This window comes from Cupressus sempervirens, chromosome 11 (assembly GCF_028749045.1).
Source record: "Cupressus sempervirens isolate cs-2001-9-10 chromosome 11, ASM2874904v1, whole genome shotgun sequence".
NCBI classification, from domain to species: Eukaryota; Viridiplantae; Streptophyta; class Pinopsida; order Cupressales; family Cupressaceae; genus Cupressus; species Cupressus sempervirens.
Window position 1 is genome coordinate 107,909,281 of NC_143128.1, and position 25,239 is coordinate 107,934,519.

Genomic DNA, 25,239 nt, shown 5'->3' on the forward strand with positions numbered 1-25,239 from the left:
ATTAAGACACCACATCATTCATTTTGAAAGTGACTAAAGTACTTCCAAGAGCCATCACAAGATAGTCTATTGAATTTGGCAAGGAACATAATAGGGTCACACATCGATCCTCCTCCTCTATCTTGACACCAGATGATGTCAATAGTACAATTAGTAAATTAAAAGAATTTAGATGATCTATAATAGATCCTCCTTCCTCCATTCTTAGAGAATACAACTTCTTCCTCAGGAACAACTTGTTCACCAAAGATTTGGTCTGATACATAGACCCAAGCCATGTCCACAAATTGTTTGTGGTCTTCTCATCAATAACATTTAGGAGAACTAAATCAGCTAGGCAGAGTCTAATGAGACCCTTAGCTTTTTAATTGTTGAGATCCCAATCTACTTGAGATATTGTTGTGGGTCTCACATCAAGTGAAGTCACCTCCCATATGTCATGACCTTCAAGCAAGTCTTCCATCTTGAGTTTTTGCAACTCAAAATTACTGCCATTAAATTTCTCCACCTCCATTTTTCCATATGATAAACTAGACATATCAATCTACAAATAAAATTTATAATGATTTGCACAAAACTCCCACTCAACTTGAGATTATCTCAAAAACCCCTACCCAACAAATAGGATCAAAAGTTGATCAAGCTTTGATACCACTTGGAAGGAAAATTAGGTGTGGAAACAACTTCCTACACTAATCTCTTAAGGAAAGTATTATGAAAATTCTTTTAAAATCTTTACAATTATAGATTCAATATTATGTAAACAATAATATTGTATTCGACCATGTATATAAAAACAAATAGAGAAATAATAACACATAAACACAGTGATATGCCGGTGGGGAAAAACCTTTCAGTAAAACAACCCCACCCCTCCAAAACTTGTACAATGTATTATCTTTAACTCAAAGGTTACAACACACTTATGGTGCAATCTCTTTTAGGACATGGAAGACTTATTTAGTAGCAACCAAAAATACACTACTCATACACTCCACTATCTACAGCCCTCAAAGTGCTTATATAATGTACTTTCCATTTTAGGGCATCTTCCAAAGATAGCTCTTATGTGTCATAAGAATCCTTGATAACCATTTTAGTCATGATTTCCTTACACATAATTAAATCTTCCAAGGATAGCTCTTACGCATCATAGGAATCCTTCATAACTATTTTAGTCATGATTTTCTTACACACAATTAAATATTCCAAAGATCGCTCTTACACGTCATAGGAATTTGTCATAACCATTTTAGTCCTAATTTCCTTACACACAATTCAAGATGTTGACACATGCAAGTGGAGTGACACATCAACATGCCAACTAGACATGTATACTCACACTTAATTACATTATTTGCAAAAAATACATTTACAAAACAAGTAATAAGAATAGGAATTATCGAATGTTAAGAGACCTTATTCCTAACATCAAAAGTTCCCGTGGTCTTTTATTCTTAGGTTGTTGTCGATGTTTTTCAATGTAGGCTTAGGTTTTGGTTGAGATTGAGATGGAACTTGAGATTGAAGCTAAGGTTGAGGCTAAGGTGGAGATAAAGATTGAATGACATGATCTACTTGATTAACATTCTGATTAAGATCATCCCTCTTTGAATCATACACAATATCCATAGAAGATGGCTGAGCAATGGTATTAGTATCATGTATAGGTAAAGGATTCATATAAATTTGAAGATTTTGATTAGGAGGAGAAAAAAATTTATTCCCACTACCATCAATATTTTCAATAGATAAGGCATTCGAGTCAATTAATTCCTGAACCTTATGTTTTAAAGAATAACATTTCTTAGTATCATGACCATTCTGACAATGATATTGACAAAAAGCTTTAGGATCAAAGGATTTAGATGCAATCATAATAGGAAAGAGGTCAAATAGGAGGTAAAGTAATCATATTACTAGTTAACATCCTATTCATAATAGAATGCAAAGATTCAGAAAGAGGGGTAAATGTGAGATTTAATCAAAAAGTAGTGGATGCAAAAGTGGCATTATGAGATGCAACAACAAATTGATAAGCAACTGCATTTGCTTGTTTGTTTAGCTTGAAATAGTTGTTGAATTTTTAAAATTTGTTTGGATTAGGAGAAGCATCACCTATTTATCTACAGGAACATGAGCCATTGGAGTGTTTCTCTCAAATTGACTCACTTGTAATTGATGATGATGGAGCACTGCACAAATTTGTTGAAAAGAGGTAAATTCAGTAAGTAGAATCTTATCTCTAATATCATTTTGCAAATTTGAAATGAACATATATTGAATATCAATATCAGGAATACAATAGGAAATATGAGCATGTAAATTCTTAAATCTACCAATAAATTTAGTAAAATTTTCCTTAGAAATTTGTTTACAATAAGCATACTTTTAGGACTCAATTTTCATACTTCAAAATCAACCCCATAAATGAATCCTCAGTTAGTTTTTGTTACTGATGATGGCTTTGTAAAGTTTGAACTATGCAGAAGTTGTTTCCTATGCTCATGTTGAACTTGAACTTGAACATAATAGTTCAACTATTCAAAGTTCAAAGTTTGAAAGGGAGATTCATATGTTTAGATACTCATGGTTCGATGTTCAAATCTTGAAATGTAGTTAAGATATGTAAGGTGCATGATTTAGAGTTCAAATTCAAAGTTCAGGTTCAATAGTAGAAGTTCAACGTTCAAAGTTTGAATTCCAAAATGTTAGTCTTGGTGTAGGGGAAATATCTCCAAATTAAATAGTTGAATTTCTATCTATTTTGGATATATTGTTGATAGAAAAATTTCCCAAATTTTTACTAGAGAAATCAACAAACTTTTATCAAAGGTAAAAGATATTGATGTTATATTACAAGCCTATCAAAATAGACTAATGGACTGAAGTTCATATTGAACTTGAACTTTGAACCGCCACGTTCAGGTTCAAAGTTCAAGGTGTTGGTTCAAATTTAGATATGAAGTCCCAAGTACTCCAATGGATCAAGGGTAAACCAAATAAAAAGGTTCAACCAATTCAAGTGTTTCAATAATTTAGAGTCATCTCAGATTCAAAGTTCAGTTTGGAAAGTTGTCATATTAAACTTGAACCTTGAACCATGAAGTTCAAGTTCAAAGTTCAACTTTGCAAGTTCAAACTATCTAGTTTTTAACATCAACAACATGTAACTAAAGATTTTTTGATAGGAAACAAAGGGTCACAGTGGAGGTATTATAACTTTTAATAAAATTGTTGGATTGAGCTAATTTTTGGATATGATTGAGAAACCCTAGTTCTCTAAATCCTCTCTAAAGTGTTTTTTTAGATTCTCAACAGATCAAAAGTTACATGTACTTGACTATAACACTATCAAAATGATCCATCAAAGTATCAAAATGATCCATCAAATTTACAAAATGAAGACAAAAATATTAGTCTTGGTGCTAAGGTCATATCTCCCAATACCTCCTTTGGATCAATCTAGTTTTTGGATATGTTCAAAGAAACCTAATTATTTTAATCCTCTCCAAATATTTTTTAGATTCTCAATGGATAAAAAGTTACACATGTCTGAGTATAGTACTATCAAAGTCTGAGTATAGTACTGTCAAAATTATTCATAACATTTACAAAATGATGACAGAAACATGTGTCATATTTTGGGGTGCATAGATTTCAATCTATTTGTTGGATTGAGCTAATTTTAAGATATGTTTTATAAATTCTCATTTTGTAAATAATCTCCAAATGAATTTTTCGGATGACTTATAGATTAAAAGTTATGAGCATTGGCATGAACTATCAAAACTCTCAATGACAATTATGAAATCATGACACATCTCATCATCGACATATGTAACCTACCCAAATTGCATATGACCTTAATTTTATAGATGTAGTTATTTTTATATTTATAAGAATAATTTTTATAAAGTGGAAGAGGGTAGAGGAAGTTGAAAAGAGGAGGGCATACAAATAAGAGGTTTTACAAGAATAAGTTATGATAATTGAAAAGTCATCCAAAAGCTAAGAGGATAAATATGTACCAAAACATCAAAATATGGGTTCTTTTAAGGAAGTGGTAGGCTTGTAGAGAGAGGAAGGATTTTCTAATTGTAGCATACAGAGAGCAATTTTGTTTTGTTATTCTATATTTTTTAAATAGTTGTAGAGGAAAGTTAATTGTATGGTTACTTGTTATGTGTTCTTAATAAAATAAATTATATGTTTATTAGATCATGTGGTCTAGAAATGTGATATTGGGATTGCTAGTGATCACATGATCATTTTTTTCATATTTTGAATTCAGTCCTTTAATTATTCATAGTTAAAAAATCACATAATTTTTTCTCCATTTCTCTATAATTTTGAGAAGGCTGAATTATCGATCATATGGTTGTCTCCCATTCTTTCTCTTTTCATTCTATTCATAAAACTTGTAATCACATTCATTCCATGTTGACGGATGAATGTTAGAAAATCTTTGTGTCTTTGAGTAAAAGACATAACTAGTCATTTAATTCATTGTAAATCTTTATAAGAGGGAGTTGTACCTCTCAATTTAGAGGGTATTTAGAAATCAATGATAACTCATCCAACTATTAGAACATTTTTCTTCCTATGTTTGTGTGTTTTGAGTTATATATTTTACTTCTTTTTGAAGGAAAAATCTGTTTACTAGTAGATTTTTGGAAACTCTACTGGGGAAGAAAGTGAAGTCTCAATGCTTTCTTTCTTGGATATCTAAAGGTACCTCTTTGATGATGGAGGTTGGTGACTCTAATTTTTTTTGGTAAAATAAGTCTAGTGTGTTATGGCTTTGGTTGCAACCTAGTCATGGGGGGCTTGGATGGGGCCATTAACTTTACCCCAATATTCAACCCTCATTAAAAGATCAAGTGAGTACTTCTCAAAGTTTTTTGGTGACACAAATCAAGACGTAGATGATCACATCAAAGTAGTTACAATTGCCTATTTGATTCTTTCTATGTAAGAAGAGAATGTCTTTGTCAAAGTTTTTGTTAGAGGGCTCACTGGAAGTGTAGTAGATTGGTTCCAAAATTTTCTAGATGCTTGCATTACCTGCTAGAACAATGTTGAGGTAAAATTTATTTAAAGGTTTATTCCTACACTTGATGTTGTTGAATTGCTAAGTAATTTCTTCCAAATTAAGATCAAAATAGAGGGAGCCATGAGGGATTTGGTTGATATATTTAATAGAAGTTTTGGTAAGATTCCTCTAGCCAGCCAGCCAAGTGAGAATAATTAGTTCTGTGTATTCATTGGTGCCATGCAAATTGTTAGGATAAACCACGAACAGAAATAAAAATTACATGCAAATATAACCAATAACAGAAAATAATAAAACACACAGAAATGAACACAAGGCACCAAGATTTAACGTGGTTCACCCAATCCCTGGGCTACATCCACCAAACAACAAGTTCGATCTTATTACAATCTAGTAATTACAACCTGATTATAATCCGTAATCCCTTACAGCTCAATACCGTCGCAAGAACCAATTTTGTATCACAACATTATGAAAAATACCCAACCCTAAGCCCTTTTATACAAGTATTAAACCACTTTAGGGTTATAACATGTCGGCCATATGTCAGCTACCATGTCGGCTATTGTCCAAATTTTTTTTTTTTGGGGCGATGCCCCGAACCCCACTATTTATGAAGTATGTACAGTACTTTCCTGATCAGTCACCACAATCTAAAAATCTCCCACTTGGGGATTGATCAGGCTCCACACTAAACAACAATTATCTCCCACTTGGAGACTGATCCTGTAGCAATACCACTACCACATGGGGCTCCCACTAGATCAAACCATCCTAGACTCTACTATTTTTTTATTCATGTTCAGTCTAAAAGACCAACCGAAGCTGAAGAGGAGTTTAGCTTCTCCCTTGTTACAACCTTTGTCAACATATCTACTGGATTGTCATTGGTATGTATCTTCTCCAGCTTTAACTGTCCATCCTCCAAAACTGACCGAATGAAATGGTACCACAACTGTATGTGTTTGGTCTTAGAATGCAGAGCTGAATTCTTAGCAAGATGAATGGCACTCTGACTATCTGTGAACAAATAATTATCCTTCTGAGGATGTCCCAATTCTTCCAAGAAGAACTGAAGCCATATCATCTCTTTGGCTACCTCTGTAGCAGCAACATACTCTGCCTCTGTAGTGGAGAGAGCATTAATCTTCTGTAACCTAGAAACCCAGCTCACGGCTGCCCCACCAACAGTAAAGACATAGCCTATAGTACTCTGCCTAGTATCAATATCCCCAGCCAAATCTGAGTCAACATAGCCTTATAAATTAGTAGTAGAGCCCCCAAAGTGTAAACACTTATTGGATGTTCCTCTCAAATATTTGAGAATCCACTTGACAACATTCCAATGCTCAAATCTTGGATGACTCATATACCTGCTAACGACTCCCACTGCATGTGCAATATCTGGCCTAGTGCATACCATAGCATACATCAAACTTCCTACAGCTGAAGCATAGGGTACCTTGGACATCTTATCCTCCTCTTCCTGTGTCTTAGGACACATCTCCTTAGTCAATTTCAAATGACTAGGTAAAGGTGTGCTGACAGCTTTAGCATTCTCCATAGAGAAACGTTGCAACACCTTCTCAAAATAATTAGCTTGAGATAGCATCAATGTTCTATTCTTCCTATCTTTGCAAATCTTCATACCAAGGATTTTTTTTTCTGCCCCCAAATCCTTCATAGAAAATGCATGTGCTAATTGGCGTTTTAGCCCCTTAATATGATCCATGTTAGACCCAGCTACAAGCATATCATCAACATATAAACATAAAATAATGTAGCTATCATCATCCAACCTCTTAAAATAAACACAGTAATCTGAATGACACCTGTTATATCCATGCTCATGCATAAAACTGTCAAATTTCAGATACCATTGCCGAGGTGCTTGCTTTAAGCCATATAAACTTTTCTTCAATTTGCACACTAAGTTCTCCTTACCTTTGACCTCAAAACCCTATGGCTAAGCCATATATATTTCTTCATCCAAATCACCATGAAGAAAGGCTATTTTAACATCCATCTGCTCTAAATGCAAATCTTCAGTAGCCACAAGACTTAAAACAGTACGAATAGAAGTCATTTTAACAACAGGAGAAAATATCTCATCAAAATCAATTCCCTTTTTCTGTGCAAATCCTTTTACAACTAACCTAGATTTAAATCTTTTCTTACCTCCTTCCTCTTCTTTAAACCTGTAAACCCATTTATTTTGTAAAGCGTTTTTACCTGCAGGCAACTTGCACAAATCCCATGTCTTATTTTTCAGCAAAGAGTCCATTTCATCTTTCATTGTAGACTCCCACTGAATCTTAGTATCCACTTGCACAGCTTCATCATAACTTTCAGGTTCACCAGCATCAGTAAGTAAAATAGAATACAAAGAGGGAGAAAACCTTTATGGAGGTCTAATTTGCTTTGTTGACTGTCTAACATTCACTGGTGTGTGTGGTATTTTTTGTTGCAGTTGTTGCACATCATGAGGAATGGCTGGAACATCAGCTTTTGGAGTATCATCCAGCACTACATAATCATCTTCTTTCTTCTCATGTTGCTGCAATAGATCTTTGTACAACACTTTTTCATTGAATATGACATCCCAACTTCTTATAATTTTATGATTTTCAAAATCCCAAAGCCTATAGCCAAATTCATTAATGCCATATCCAACAAAGACACATTTCTTTGATTTAGCTTCTAGCTTGGTTCTATTTTCAGAGTCTATATGACCAAAAGCTTCACAACCGAAGGTCTTGAGAAAAGAATAACTCACCTTCTTACCAGTCCATGCTTCCTTTGGAATACCACAGCCCAAAAGAGTAGAGGGACCTCTATTAATCAAATATACTACAGTATTGACAGCCTCTACCCACATGTGTAAGGGCAACCCAGCATGCAACCTCATGCTCCTTGCGCGCTCCATTATAGTCTTGTTCATGCATTTAGCCACTCCATTTTCCTGTGGAGTCCTTGGAATAGTTTTTTGTCTATGAATACCATTAGTGGAGCAATAATCTTCAAATTCATGACTGCAATACTCACCACCATTATCAGATCTGAGACATTTTAATTTCTTACCAGTCTCATTTTAAACCAAGCATTTCCATTTCTTAAAAGTTTGAAATACATCAGATTTCTGTCTAAGGAAATAAACCCATACTTTTCTAGTTGCATCATCAATAAATGTAACATAATAATGAGAGCCACCAAGGGAAGATACCTGGGCTGGTCCCCATACATCTATATGCACAAGCTCTAATTTCTCCTTTTTGTTTTCCTTCCCTGTCTTTACAAAACTCACTCTCTTTTGTTTTCCATACATGCAACTTTCACAAAAATCCATATTCACACATTTTAGACCTGGTAAAACTTTCCTTGAATGAATTACTTTCATACCTTTCTCACTCATGTGCCCAAGTCTATTGTGCCACAGCGCTGTATCAGAATCTACAACAGCTATTTGTTCTCCCTGCTCAACTGCAGTAATTGTTCCTGAATATTCATTTTTCTCTGAAACAATCAAAGTAGAAGGAACAATATGACCTGTACAAAGATATAAGGTGTCTACTTTCACACCTTTTGCTACTACAAGGGAACCTTTTGAAACCTTCCAATTTTTATCATTAAAAGTAACTACACAAGCCTCATCACCAAGTTGCCCTGCTGAAATTAAATTTCTACTTAGTTTTGGAACATGTCTTACCTCATGTAGTAGCCAATGATTCCCATTCTGCATCTTAATCTTAATTTTTCCCTTTCCAACAATCTGACAGGGTTCATTATCCCCCAAATAAACAAGCCCAAAATCCCCTTGGACATAATCAATGAAATAACCTCTATGAGGTGTAGCATGAAATGAAGCACTAGAATCTAAAACCCGTGAATCATCAACACTCTCTAAAGATAGAAGAAAAGCATCCTCTTCAGATTTGTTACTTACCACATTTGCCTCCTTGTCTCCATCTAATTTATCTCCTTCATTTTTTTTTCGATTCCAGCAATCTTTCTTTTTGTGCCCTGGTTTCCCACAGTACCAGCAATCATTTCGTCCTCTCGATTGAGACCTCCTCCCCTTTGACTTTCCTCTTGATTTCCCATGATTTCCAGAGTTACTTCCTCTTTCAGTCGTTCTGCCCCTGATTTGTGCATTTAAAGAACTTCCTGATGTAGATCCACCTAAGGATTTTCTACGAGTTTCCTCACTTAAAATAACACTGATTACATCATCATATTTTAGGGTACTAGATCCAGGAACAGAATTACTCACCGCCATTACCAAGCCATTCCAGCTTTCAGACAAAGAACACAAAATCAAGAGAGCCCTAATTTCTTCATCAAAATTGATACCCACAGAAGATAATTAACTAGTAATAGTATTAAACTCATTTAAATGATCTGCAACAGATCCACCTTCTGCCATTTTCATATAAATAAATGCTTCATGAGAAATACCTTATTTGAAGCAGAGGGCTTTTCATATAGTGTCGCTAGGGTTTTCATCAAATCTTCTGTCATCTTTGCTTTTGTAATATTAAATGCCACCGATGGTGCCAAGCATAACCGAATGCTTCCGAGTGCCTTTCTATCCAAAAGATCCCATTCAGCCTCTGACATAGTTCCCTGATTCTTGGCTTTTCCTTCCAACGGCTTCCATAAATCCTTCTGATATAAATAGTCTTCCATTTGCATCTTCCATAACTGGAAGTTCTGCCCATTAAACCTATCAACCCTCAACTTACCCTCATCTGCCATCACTCCCACTCAACTGTGAGACTCCCACTTAACCGTGAGACTTTCTTGCAGAGGATAGCTGAAAGACAACCTTGCTCTGATAGCACTTGTTAGGATAAACCACAGAAAAAAATAAAAATTACATGCAAATATAACCAATAACAAAAAATTATAAAACACACAGAAATGAACACAAGGCACCAAGATTTAATGTGGTTCACCCAATCCCTGGGCTACGTCCACCAAATAGCAAGTTTGATCTTATTACAATCTAGTAATTACAACCTGATTACAATCCGTAATCCCTTACAGCTCAATACCGCCGCAAGAACCAATTTCATATCACAACATTATGATCAGTCACCATAATCTAACACAAATTGAAGTTAGATTCTTGATTTTATGATTAAAAATATAGAGGTTGCAAGATGTACAAAGGGAGGCTATTAGCTTGGATGATGGTATGATCATCAATAGGTTAAGATGTACTAAAACCTCATAGGAAGAAATATGCACTTATGAACATCAACATTATCTGAAGGTGAAGCCTACTCAAAAAAGGCTTGTTCTCAAAAAGGAAAAATCAGGACCCCTACTTCTATTTGTCAAAATGTAATATTTTTTAATGAAGAGGATTTCCTAATGCCTCCTGTGATGAAGACAATCTTCATGATGCCAAGACAATCTTCATGATGCCACTGGAGCATATCATTTACATGTTGAGTATGATGGTGAAGATTTTCAAGAAACCCCATCAGCTAAAAATGATTCTTTTAATATGTTAGAAGGTCATTTGCATGCTAAAAATAATAATGAGTACTTTTCCCAATTTTCTAATATAATGACTTGCCCTGATGTGTTTCCCTCCAAAGGAGAACTTGGTGGTGATGAAGTATATAAAAGCCTCTTAAAGGTTGTCCCATTTCTAGAACTTGAATCTTTTCAATTTGAAATTCTTAACATCGTTTTAGTCACTAGTGATAGTCAACAAGAACATGAAGACTCTTTAAAATATTTTTCTTTTTTGGAGTTGTGATCTTTTAGATTTGATACTTTTGACATATATTCAGCTAGTGATTTAATCAAAAAAGTGTAATGGATTAGCAAGACCAAGAAATGCGTAGGGGCAATAGTAGTAACATATATAATTTATTACATGTTGATTATGAATATTTTCAGTTTGGTCATATGGAAACTAATGAAGAGTCACTACAACCTAAGGAATTCAAAGATCTTGAAAATTTAGAAATGTGTATTAAATAAAATTCTTTTTACTCCCATACTAACATCTTGCACACAATCTAAGTTTTAAGCATTAAAATTTGATCATGAAGGTGGGCTGATTGACACCATTCCTATATTATATTCCTTTTATTTTGAGGCAAATATGGGCCAACTCATTCAAAGTAATGACAAAGTGTTATAGCTAGAACTCTATGGAGTAGAATGGTCATTTAGGTCTGACATATTGATTCAAAATTTTGTCCAAAACATGGTGGTCAGATACATACTCATCACTACTATCGGATGGTTACTTAAAGCAACACATTTCATTTATCAACCTCTTTTTGACACCGAGAAATACTTTTGTCAACCAGTTAATGGCTTTCCATGAGCAGCCAGGTGCATAACACAAGGCATGGGTTACTTTTCCTATCATTTGTACATGAAGTTTTTGTTGTTCCTAGGGGTAGTTTTTTTTGGCATTGTGTAGTTAGTTGTTTTTGCTTGTTGGTAGTTTAGGTGTTTTTTGATTTTCCCCTACTCTTCCCCTCTCTGTGAGTAGCCCTTTTGGTCTCTATTATATGTGGACTCTATTTCCCAATGGCTAGACACTGGTCTTTTACCAAAAATTGCTAGATTCTTCATGTCCCTTATGAGCCACATCCACAATTAGAGCCAACTATAAGAATACTTTTAGCACTTGATTTTCAAACTTCAAAATAAACCCCATAAATGAATCCTTAGTCTTTTTTCATTACTGATGAATCCTTAGTCAGTTAATCATATGGTTACTTGTTATGTGTTCTTACAAAAATTTTTTTTTATTAGATCATTTGGTCTGGAAATGTGATTTTGGGATTGTTGCTGATCATATGGTCACTACTTTCATATTTTGAATTCAGTCCTTTAATTATTCATAGTTACAAAATAGCATAATGTTTTCTCCATTTCTCTATAATGTTGAGAAGGTTGAATGATTGGTCATATGGCTGTTTTCCATTCTTTCTTGTTTGATTCTATTCATAAAAAGTGTAATCACATTCATTCCATGTTGATGGATAAATGTTAGAAAAATGTTGTGTCATGGTTAAAAGACATAACCAATCATTTAATTCATTGTAAATCTTTATAAGAGGGAGATATACCTCTCAATTTAGAGGGTAGTTATCAATCAATGATAACTCATCGAATAGTTATTATCTTTTTGTTCTTTTGTTTGGGCATTTTGAGTTATATATTATATTTCTTTTCGAAGGACAATTCTGTTTATTAACATTTACAATGCCTCAAGTTAGTCAAAGATACTTGTGGGACAATTTTGTTTTGAAATTATTGAATAAAAGAATTGGCAAGTTGTGGAAATGAACCAATAGAATAAGGAGTCAAGGAACAAAACCATTGTAAGACCTTGTCGCAGCAGGTGCTAGCAAACAACTTGGTTAAAATCCTATGGTCATGAGCATAATAACTACAAAGGATTTGAAATGTTTTAACATGATGAAAATGGTCTCCCTTACCATTTTAATTCTTAAGATGAGGCATATCATTTTGTTGTGGGATGGGAGTATGAATGATATCTTGAGACAAATGACTCCCATGTCACATGTAGGAATACTATTTTTTTTTGAGTCAAGTATGCAAGTTGTTGTTGTAAAGATGACACAGTTTAGGCCAAACTATAAATTATTGAATCATTAGAGGAAAGAGGAGGAATAATGACATTAGAAACATTAGGTAAAGTGTATGAAGCTATAGGAATGGAATAAACAATTGGAGGAACACTTGGAACTATAGTTAGTAGAAGATTAGAATAAAGGAATATTATGATAAGAAGGTTGTGATGGAGGAAGGGACACATGAGGAAAACTCAAAGGAATAGAGGGGACCATCATTGTCACCAAAGGAGTATAGGTAGGAATACTAGGTAAAGGAACATAAGAAGGTTCTACACTAGTGATAGGAGGAATCAACCCTAAATCTTGAGCTTCTTGAGCTAAAGGTTTAACAGTTGAATGCACAAGGTGAGTAATACCACACAAGAGGTTAATACCTTGATCAATATCATGGAGAACTTTCTTAAGAGCCTCTATAGCTTCAATATAGTCTTGATTATGGTTTTCTTGAATGAGATAATTAGCCATTTTATTAGGTTCAGTTTAAAGTTGTTGGACTAGTTTAGGAGGAACTCTTAAAGCACCATCCTTTTCATGAGATGAGTGAGAAGAGTTTTTCTCCATAATATGATTGAAATCATGAATAATAAAATTATCATCTAGGATCCTAAGGAAAGGAGAGGAAGACTCAGGATCAAAGGCACCCATAAGTCCATGAATTTGTCCAACAAGAGTATCAGAAGTAGGACTAGAAGTAGTAAAGCTCATAAACCAATACAATGCAAATGAACTAAACTAAGAAAACATAAAGCATAAATATTTTTGTATTTTGAAAGATATTTTGAATTTTTTAATTTATTTTTGAAATATAGATTCAAGAAATATAATTACCATGCAAGGTTTAATATAAAAGACAAATCTAACACGAACAAGATAATATAAAAGGAAATCTAACACTATAAAACACAATGGGACATCTAATTCCACAAAAGAAAAGAAGTTAATTGTGTCGGGTTCACCAAAATAAATAGGATAAAGATTTGTGTGAATGGGTATATATGTGGGTATGATGTAAGAGGGGAAATATAGGACCAATCCTTAACTCAAATTCCCAAAAGGAAAGATCCAAATTGATTGATCACAATGAAGTGATCAATGCACAAATGAATCAAACAATAGAGGATATGAAGAAAGGAGGAAATCCTATAATCTACTATAGAAAGTATGTACTTAAAATCTTAAATGAATAGAATGAAAATACCAACCTTAAAGTAGGGAAAATATAGAAAATGTTGATTTTTGATGTTTGTGCATAGTTTTTAGGAAATTCTACAACTTACTATGGATTGGAAATGCTGAGACAAACAAAACCCACAAAATGTTGTCCTTCTAAAGGTAGGTCAACCAGATAGTGAGGCACAATCTTACTTCTTTATTTCCAATCTTAACTTACACTGCTTTGACAAAAATTGTGTTCATGGATCTCAAAAGTTCACTGAAAAGGGTATCCAAATCTGCACTGATATTTTTTATCATGTACCTATACCTACAAGAAAAATGGTCTTTTTTTTGGATGGTGGGTTTGGCTTGGTCAACTCCTAGTTTGGAATCAACCTTGAAATGCAATTGAAATTGCAATATATATAAAAAAAAGTAACTAGAACTATTCACCTTGCTTATGTTGAAATCCTTATGGAGGATTCAAATCCTTGAATCGACAAGTATGGGTTCTCCAAATGAATGTAGAAATGAAGGTAGGATGTTTAAAAAAAATGAAACTAGATCTTCAACAATAATCTTGAATAGATCTTAGCATAGGAAAAGGCTTGAATGAATATGGATGGAGAAATGTTCAACAAGACAGATCCATAGAAATTGAATTCTTCAATGGCTAACAATGGATCTCCTTGATGAATTGGATCTTGAATTCTTGAATACTTGAATGTTTGAAAAGTGGATCATCTAATGTGTCTTAGATCAATATCTCTTAGGGAACAAAATGAGAGAGAGGAAGACTTCCTTATATAGTGATCTAGGGCACAAACTTCTAGAGAGGTCAACATTGGAGAATTAAATCCCAATTAACCTTGACCCATAGAAATGGACCTAGATTAAATGCAATTTAAGAGTTTACAATTCTAAAATCTGAAACAACCAACCCAGAAGTAGGAAAATGAAACTTTTTGAAGCCTGATATCTTGAAAAGCTTTGAAGCTTGAAATTTGGACCTAGGTTCAGGGTTGAGTTCAACTCTGCCCTAGGTAAGAGTTGAGGTCATCCTTGACCTAGGTCAAGGTCAACCTCAACCTTAACCCATTAGGTTGTCATTGACCCAGAAAGTTAAAGTCTTCATTTTCTCAAAGAAAGTTGTCAAAAAGGGGCTAGAAATAGGGGGAGAATTAGAAAGGGGCAAAATAGCCACATGCATGCAAAGACCTATTCAAGGTGCTTGTCATGACCCTAGGATACTTACTTGAAGGGATAAATACTCTTATGATGGATGTGCTTCCACTTTAAGATGATACACCATTATTCTTTGAATTATATTATATGATGAAACCATGTTGTAGATTAAATATTACTTAATTTAAATGATATTACCATTATGCATATTTCTTTATGCAGTCAATTATTAAATGAAATAGAATATAATGCAATTTAGTTTTTGATTATGTCTATGGTACTAGCCTATTGAGAAGAAATTGATAGATCTAAATGTTGACAACTTGGATTTGTCTTAGGTATAGTGGTTTATCTTCTTGGTTGTAGTTGATTATGATAGAACTAACATAAATTACATAGTCATATGTATGTATGGCTTTGTGTGTTAGATTTAAAATACTTTATCTCAAACCCTAATATTTGTAAAATCAAATAGATTATAGAGTGATCATTTCTTTATTAGGTTATATGAAAAAGATTTGGGTATTTATCATACATATTTTAAATCATTAGTTAAACATAGATTTATCTTATTTTATTATTCAATTTGATAAAATTAAATGTACTATTTTTTACATATTGTTGAAACTTGTATTTGGAGTTCATATATAATATCTCATTATGTTTGGAATATTATTATGAAAATATTTTTAACCAAAATGGGAAAAGGTTAGAAAAACATATTTAGAAAATAAAGTTTAAAAAAATGAATAAGGTAATTATATTTATAAATGTTGTAGGAGCATCTAGCTTGGATTTTGTGAACTTGATGGTTTGTATAGTTGGGGATGTGTTCAAGGAATATTGGTGGATCTTATCCTAAGTGCACATGGAGTTTCAAGTTATCAAATGTGAGTTAGAGTCATTTTGATGAGTATTGGTTTTGTGTTCCTGATTTACTTGTAGATATTTGAGATTCTATTTCTCAGCTTCAATTTGATGGAGTTGGCATGTGTTCTCTTGGATTTGGATAGTTGGATGGCATGTGGACCTATGGCTAAGGGTGTGTCTTTTAATTTTTTCATGTGAGCTAGTTATGCTTTGCAAACTTGGGGCTTGTCCTAAGTGTTTAGTTACTTCTTGTATTTAATTTTTAATGCTAAGCTGACTTGTGGCTTGAGGGTTTATTTAATGTTCAAGTGTTGATTTAATGTAATTTTCTTAGATGAAATGTATCTTGGTTTAGTATAAGTAGGAGTTCTTGAGATGTCTTGAGCCATTATCATTCAACATGGAAAAGATAAAGTACTTGACATGAGTGAAGTTTGAGTAGAGCTAGTAGCTAAGTGTAGGCTTGGGAAATAAGAAGGTTACTTGGTGGCTAGAAAGTGCAAGTTTAGATTCTTCTTGGGGTTTTATACCAAATTGTGGATTTGGGCTAGCTAGATGTTAGATCTTGCGAGATCTTGTAGAACTATCATTGTAATTTTTGATGTATTTGACTATAACCTGGAAGGCCTTACAATCAAGGATATTGATGTAAATCTTGTGATTTTATTATGAGAATTGAAACTGTTGTGGATATAATCTCTATTTTATTATTTATATTCTATTATGTGGTTAATAATTGGGGGCTAGGATATCTCCTTTGAAGCCTATCCTACCTTGTACTATGTCAAGTGGTATCAGAGAAAAGGTTTGATCTGGTTGGATATTATCATAGTAGAGTTTGATCTTGGGCTAGATATCTTAGTTGTGAGGTTGTAGGTCATGGTTTTGACTTTCAATTGTAGATAACATGTAGATGGATCTTGATATGAAGAGATGGTTGTAAAGATGGCAGGTTGATATTGTTGAATGAAGGTTGGATCTGGCTAGAGATTTGTTGCCCAGGGTTCTCAAAGATCTTGGAACATTCCAACAAGAAGATTGGACCCTGGGATGATTGTAGATATTTGTGATGTAATGGAAAAGAAGATAATGAAGGCATTTTCTAGGTGGATGTTTCTTTATATAAAAAAGTTGGAGATAAGAGGAAGAAAGTTGTATTCTACTAGATTTGGTGTCTAAAAATTAGAAAGAGAGTGGTCTAGCCAATTAAGAAGATTGTTTAGAAGAGAAGACACTTTTCTATTAAGGAAGATGTAAAGGATAAAAAGTGTGTGTGGTTGGTTTTGTTGATTAGTTTGTAGAGCTTGATATGAAACCTATAGAGAAACTTGTTGTTGTTTCTAAGATACCTGATATTATCAAGGAAGTTCCTAACCTTTTTGAGCCTAAAAAGGAGACTTGTTTTCATAATTAGATTAAATTAGACGTGGAAATTTTAGAGCACTTGGTCATGGATAATAAAGTTTTTGTGGGAAATGAGTTACATGTTGCAAAGAATCCTAAGAGGAGCAAAGATATTTCTGATTATGAGATTTTACATGTGGATGAGGATGTGCATATGGTTTTTGATATGGATATAAATTCATATGTTTCTACTGAGATGATTGAGGATGTACTAGTTACTATGGTTCATCTAGATTTCCATATTATTGTTGATGTGGATATCATTTTGGTTTACATGTTGCTTCTTATATGGTTGAGGACACTATTATTGCTACTGATATGGAGTTGGATATTGTTTTTGTGGATTCACTAGTTGCTAATGTGGTTGAGGATTTACATGATAGTATTGATTTGGATTTGTATATTCCTGATGTAGACCTACTTGTGATTGACATGGCTGAGGATTTACATGTTTCTTTGAGCTTGTATGTTGATAATTTGGTTACGGGCTTAGATAAATTTTCTAACATGTATTTCATGTTTGAGGATGTTAGATTTTTTGGCTGTGGTTAGTTGTAGGAATTATTGGTGAAGCATTATGTTCAGTTTGTTCTTGGGAGTGAGCATATTGATTGGATTGTTGAGATTCATTTGATTGTATTGTATGAATGGATGAAGAATAAATGGTTTATTTTAAGATTTTTTCTCTTGTCCTTGATGGATTGGAAGCCTTTTTTGAAGATGAAGTTGGTTGAAAAGATTTTTTTTGGTCATCAAAGTGTGGGAATTTTTTTAAATCTCCTTGGGGAGTTTGATGCATGAGTATTTAGCTTGGGTTTTGAGTTGGAATTACAATAGGAAAGATAAACTTTTGTTTGGGGGAGGCAGGGGGGTGAATCAATAGTTTAAACTTGGACCCATAAATCTTTCACCACCCATCCATCTCATACATTTAATGAGTAAATTGAAATATCATGTAAAGCATGTAAATCTAAAACATGTAAAACATATAAACATTCACACACATATAATACTAGATATGATTACCCAGAAACCCTCCAATGAGAAGGTAAAAATGGGCTAGGGATGACACCCAAAAATCTTCACTACTGCAATAATAAAGTGTATCCAATGAAGGTTACAATTTTTGGACCATGAAACATGATCTAACCTATGAAAGGTTTTCCCTATTAAAGGATTGCAAAGACTATTAGGTCTCACCTTGTTAAAGGATTTTAACACCCTAATAGAAGTGCACCTTGCTAAAGAACTTTAACTCACAATTAAGTAAGCATCTTGTTAGAGGATTTCAATACAACCTATTAGGACTACTTTGTTAAGAGATTTTGACTAAAATCACCTATTAGAATGTCTTAGCATTGATTCTTTTATTAATACTTGATTTCTTGATAATATATCACCTCTAAATGATGTATCTTTGATCCTTCTTGATCAGATGTCTCTTTGTTGTATCCTTTTCCTTTCCTCTATTTTACTCTAACTAATTCTATAATGTAGTCTCAGATGTTAACTTCTTAGTCACCATGAATGCTCTATTTGTGCATGCAAACTTCTCCCTTCACTCCTTGAACATTCATTGAAAGTTTAGAGTTTGTCCTCCTTAAGAAGACTTAGGTGACTTAGGGTTAGGTATGAATCTATGATTGTGATTCATCCATTTTGCCACTTAATCCTTGACATTTTTTGATTGGCTAGATGTAATTGTATTGGGAATCCAACTTAATATTCATCCTTATCTCCAAAATACCATAATTCAATCTTTATTCACTGAAAAATGGCTTACATATTTGTTTGTTCCTTTACAAAAAATTATGTCAAAATTGTGTCACTCGACATCTAAAGTCTCTGATGCTCAGCATATACTAATCTTTCTGCTATGACTCAGCATCTATATCTCTTGGCATCCACTATTCACTTAGCTCTAACTCACTCAGCATACATTGTCTACTTGGCACTTGAGTGACTTGGCACATGAGTGGCTCAACACTCAAGTGTAAATTCAGTATTCCCTATAATATACATGTTGTGCTCGATATGTGCTACTTGTTTAGCATGAACTAAGTAAATAAATTAAGTGTGTGGACACTCATTTTTCAAAACCAATTTGAGATCAACAATCTCCCCCTTTGACATGAGTGTAAAAAACACCTGAGTATACATTAATATCCTTAATCTTACAAGCATAACATATCTCTAACTTAGCTTATATACAAAACTTCAAAATTTCAAAATTTTGTAACAACTTGTATACCTCAAAATTTGATAACTCCCCTGAGTTGATAGGTATTTTTTGTAACCAAAATTCTATACTCCTGTTGATTAAATATGCCTCAACTGATACTCTTTGACTTCATGCTATTTTGTGCTTGCTCCCCTTAGCTTAATCTATCTTTTTTCTGCTCTCTCTCTCTCTCTCTCTCTCTCTCTCTCTCTCTCTCTCTCTCTCTCTCTCTCTCTCTCTCTCTCTCTCTCTCTCTCTCTGTTTATTACTCCCCCTTTCTCATACTCTCCTTATATCTTTCTCATACTCTCCTTATATCTCCCTTTTGCTTACTCTCCTTATATCTTTATCATACTCTCCTTATATCTCCCTTTTGCTTACTCTCCCCCATTATCTCATACTCTCCTTATATCCCCCTTTTTCTTACTCTCCCCCATTATCTTATTCTCCCCTCTTTTGACATTTATGTCAAATGGGCTATACCCTTATAGTGTGTTCATCCAAAAAGGACTTATGAACATCTAGGATTATCTTGAGAGCTACATCCCAGTTCTCACATGCTACATCAAAAGATTTTATTTTGATAGCAAGCTTGACAACAAGGTGGACTAGACCATCTAGTGTAGAAAGATTTGGGTCTTTCTTTATTAAGGTTTCAACATAGCCAAGTTCCTTGTGCAAAATTTCCATATGAGGGGTTAGAGTGGTTTGGGTGCTAATTAATCTGGCCCTTATATTGGCATCATCTACTAAGAATGCAACTAACTAACTCTAGGTTTGTAGCAATGTCTTGAAATTCTTCTCACTTTGAGCTAGTGTCATTGGTAGTTTTGCACCTGATGTACTAATCTAACTTTTCAAGCTCAAAATGTGGCTTCTAGTCTCTTGGGTGAAGAGTGTTGGATTACATAGTTTACTATACAATGAGAAAATGTTCTCAAGAACCTTCTTCACATCCTCAACCTTAGTTTCCAATGCAACTTGTGTCAGTACTATATCACTTGATATTTTCTCATTGACTTTTCTTTGAAACTTCTTTTCTAACCATTCAAGTAATTTTGCATTTGTATCTAAGTCATCATCACTAACCTTTTCTACTATATTTTTTAGTTTTTCTATGAGTGGCTTGGTCTCATCCAGAGTTGGTAGACTAAATGCATCTAAAAATATGTCTTTGATATCCTATAGTGCTTACTTCTGCTTGTGCTCCCTTTTAAGCATTTCTTGATGCTTCTTCATTGCTAGGGCTTGTTGGAGTATGTCCATTTTTTCTATAGTCATTGTATCATAATCATACTTTGGTAGAACAATTTCTTCATCAAGGCTCACATCTCCATATTGTATAACCTCTTCTACCTTTGATGTAGTTAGGCTTAGCATTAAGATCTGCAATGGTGTTGCATCTGAGCTCAACTTCTGAAGAGTGTTAGTGGAAGGAGTGCCAAATACTAATAAGGTTACCAAGAATTGTATAGCTACTTGCTCCTTCATTCTGGGTGCTAGCTCTATATCTTTAGGATTTCCCTTGACTTCCACAATGACTTGTGATGCACCTTGATCTTGTGCCATAGGTGCAAACAAGGTTATCTAATCTATTCTATTCTATTGTTCTATAGTGGCTAGAGTTTCCATTGTATCCTTTACTTCAATTGTATCAACATTTTCAGATGTATCTCTTAGTGTAGTGTCCAAAATTTGTACATGACTGACTTGAGGGATCATAAAAATCCTTAACAGTTACTGTTTTAGTATTCATACTTGTTACATGTTGGGGACTAACACTTGATAATTGTGTGTCTTGCACACTCTATTCCTCTTGCTTCTCTAGCTTAGCTATTGCCTTGTCATCTATATGCCTTTATGTTACTCCCTCAATAGTGTCTTCATGATCATCATCTTCTTCATTATCCTTGACTTCAATGGGTTCTTTCTCTCCTTCCTTGATTGTAGTCACCCCATAAGTAAGAATCCACATCTATGTGGACTTCTTAACAACATCCTCAATATTGTTTTATAATATACTAAAGGCTCTATATTTGGGTGTAAATCTAACTGCATATTTCTTTATTGTCTTAGCAATCTAAGCCTTAGTGAGTTCAAGCATCACTTGTACAAGAGATGTCTCTCTAATTTGTCTCTTTGGGTTTAGACAACAGTGTCATTTTTTCTCAACTCTATCATATAAACTCTTTGGCATTAAGTTGGCAATCTCTAGTGGGGTAGTCTTGAATTTTTCCATCATGGAATATATGGCCTTCTTCACTTGATTATTCTATACTTTACCAAGATTGTCAAAATCTACATGAGAGAATCCTGACAAGTCTACACTATTCTTAACATTTTCACATAAATTTTCTAAGTCTAACAGAGGATTACGATTCACCACTTTGAATTGGTTGTAATCATCTGATTCTATTTTCTCTTCATTAGACTCAACTTGTGCAATGTATTTCCTCCTAGGTCTTTTCTACACTTGAAATCCTTGCTCTGCTATTTTTTTCTTCTCTTTAGCCTTTTGTGTAGTTGCACATGCACTAGCCCTTATAGTAGGTGTTGTAGGCTTGGCTTGGCTTGGTTTTACAATTTTCTCAGCCCTTGCTATAGGGTGTGCCTTGGCCTTCCTCTTCTTTTGTTTAGTGGGAGTAGGTGCTTCCTCAACTTCTTCTTTCTTGACACCTCCAACTACTTCAGTCTCCTCTTTTGGCTAATCTTATCCCATACCTTGTGTTAAAGCTAGTGGTGCTTGTGTTTGATAATCTTCTTCCTCTTCATCCTATTCTTCTTCTCTTCTTCTTCTTGCTTGACACCCTCTCCAAATTTGGCTTTCAACTTCTTCACTATCTTCTCCTTTTTCTTCATGGCAGAGGTAGTCTTGAGTTCCATAGTGATTTTGGACTTTCCCATTTCATAATTTCCAAATGCTTTTGTAGTTTTATCTACCTCTACAAAAATTTAAGCTGTTATAGCTAGAGAGGCTTCATCCACATTGATTTCATATCCTAAGGGTCTCAACCATCTTACCCTTGGTGTAGTAGCTTGTGCAAAAGTATAGTCAAAGTCTACTAGAAAAAAAAAATCATTATAATGCTTCTCTACCAAAGATACTGGTATTCTCAATCTCTTCTTCTTTGATTTCTTGAAGTCCTTAAAGTAGCTTGTCATCACAGATTCAAAATTTTCTTCCAATTCCTCAATGTATTCACCAATTTGCATTGCCACTAACCTATTGGTTTTCCATGAAAATGTGCCAAATATAGGAAATTTGTTTTGCACATCAAAGAATATACATATCAATATAGAATCAAATTTACATTGTGCACTCTTTGTCTTTCTAACTACTCCAAGGTTCTCAACTAGTTGTTGTAGTTGCAATTTTGCAAGATCATATGTATGATCTTTCTTGAAAATTTTATATCTCATATCTACAACTATACAAGGCACACTATTTAATCTACTAGATTGGTAAAACTTGTGTGAAATAACCCTAACAAAAAATTCTATCAATTGATCAGTAATTGTATCAATTGTGATGCCTCTCTTGTTCCATACAACTATAGTGTTCTTCTCAATCACCTCCTTAGCATCACTTCTCAGTGTCTTAGGCCAATCTAGGGTTGGGTATCCAATAAACCTATGGATTATCCTCTTGGTTATTTTGATAGGTCAATTATCTAGCCATAATGAACTATCATGAATTTGGCTAAGCACTATCCTTATCCATTCAATTTTAAACACATTTGGAAAATCTAGGGCTTGTGTTAACCCTTTCCTCTCAATGATTTTGAATTCTTCCTTTAGTAAACCATTATCACAGAGTCTATTGTATACTTCCCTAATCTCCATATCACCAATGCTTCTTATCTTACAATTGTAGCATTTCCTTACATCTTGCACCATTAATAAATTTGGTGGTATTGTAGATAACACACTAGAGGAGTCTTGATTGTAAGAAATATTAGGAATAGCTTTGAATATGACTTTCTTAACTTCATTACTCACTAATTGAACATTCAAAACCTCCTTTCCCTCTACATTCTTTGAACTAGATGCCCTTTTGTAAAACTATGGTTTAAAAAAATATAAACTACATAGCTTGGCTCTTGATAAATACCTTATAAGATTTGATGAATTGGTGATGAATCATTGCTTGAATCTTTTGCAATCACTTTGAATGAATTTCTAGATCACCTTCTTTTCTCCTAGCTCTTTCTCAATTTCAAAATGATGAAAAATGAGTAAAAAATAATGAAATACCCTTTGAAACTTTGTAATTAATGATGAGTGCTTACACAACTATAAGCTCAACATCAACCAATTTTAGGCTCACTTGACATCCATTAACATTCTAGTCACTTAGCAACCACTACGAGCTTGGAATCAACTAGCCAGTCTATAAGCTTGACATCATCAAGAATTTTACTTGGCACATATAGGAAAATTTTTATGCTCAGTAGTAACATGAAAAACTTAAAGATTTGTCTTAAATTCCTAACAACATCTTGCATCATTATTTATGCTAATGTAATATGTTCAATACTAAATTCCTTTGGAACTGATGTATTATATAGCCTTTAAATATTAGTCCCACATACCTCTTAATTTCTTAGTTTGATGAGGTGTGATCACCTAACCCATTGGGTGAAGTGATCCCTTCTCCATTTGATGTACTAAAAACATCCTTTTTCTTCCATGTCTGATTAATTTCATCTCTAATATTTTCAACATTTGCCTTGCCTTTGCCTTTGAACTAGTTGGAAAATATCTACTGATGTGACTAGTCTTCAAATAACTGACACATGTGGTTTGACTCAACCACCTCTTGTAGTTACCTCTAAAGTGGGTTCTAATACAATTCTTAGGAACATGTCCATATTCATGAAAATAATGATAGCTATACCTTGTATTATAATCCCAGTTATAAGAGTTGCCATTTTTTCTTACCTTTTTTTGTTTGTTTGATGATCACATGGGTTTGGATCTACATTCAAAAGCTCTATGTCCATACTTCTAACAGTTGTAACAATATCCTTCAAATCTCTATGTGTGCATGGTCTAGGTTCTACATTCATGTGCCCAATGACCTTGTTTGTTGCACTTATGGAAATGAACCATGTTCTTATGCTTCACATTATGATTTGTAGTCTTTCTCCTACACACATTAGCAGTATGTCCTTTCTTACCACAATTATGACAAGTATGTTTTGAGTTCTTACCTTTATTGTTCCTTTCTTTTGTATTTTTGGATGACTCTCCTTCTTTAGTGCTTGTGTATCCCAGTCCAGATGTATCATTATTGGATCTAGGGGATCTCATCAATTTCTTAAAGTATTTGATGGCTTCACTTGGTTTGTTGAAACTTTTAGCAAATTCCTTTTCCCTCTTTAGGTCACTCTACAATTTCTCATTCTACAGTTTCAATGTTGTTATTTCAATGTCCTTGACATTCAGTTTATAGTTGTCATTCATCATTTGACTTAGACTATCCAATTGCATGTTGGAAATCTTGGTTAGCTCTATTGAATTCTCTTCCAGTTTGTTGGCCAAAATTATTTTGTCTTCTTCAATCATGACTTTGTCTTCTATGGATTTCTTCTTCTATTTAGTCACCTCAGATAGCAGTATAGCTTGTGATTCTTGCTCTAACTTGAGATTTCTAATTTCCTTATCTTGGGATCTATTCTTTTTTATTAGATCTACAACTACTGCATCAAATT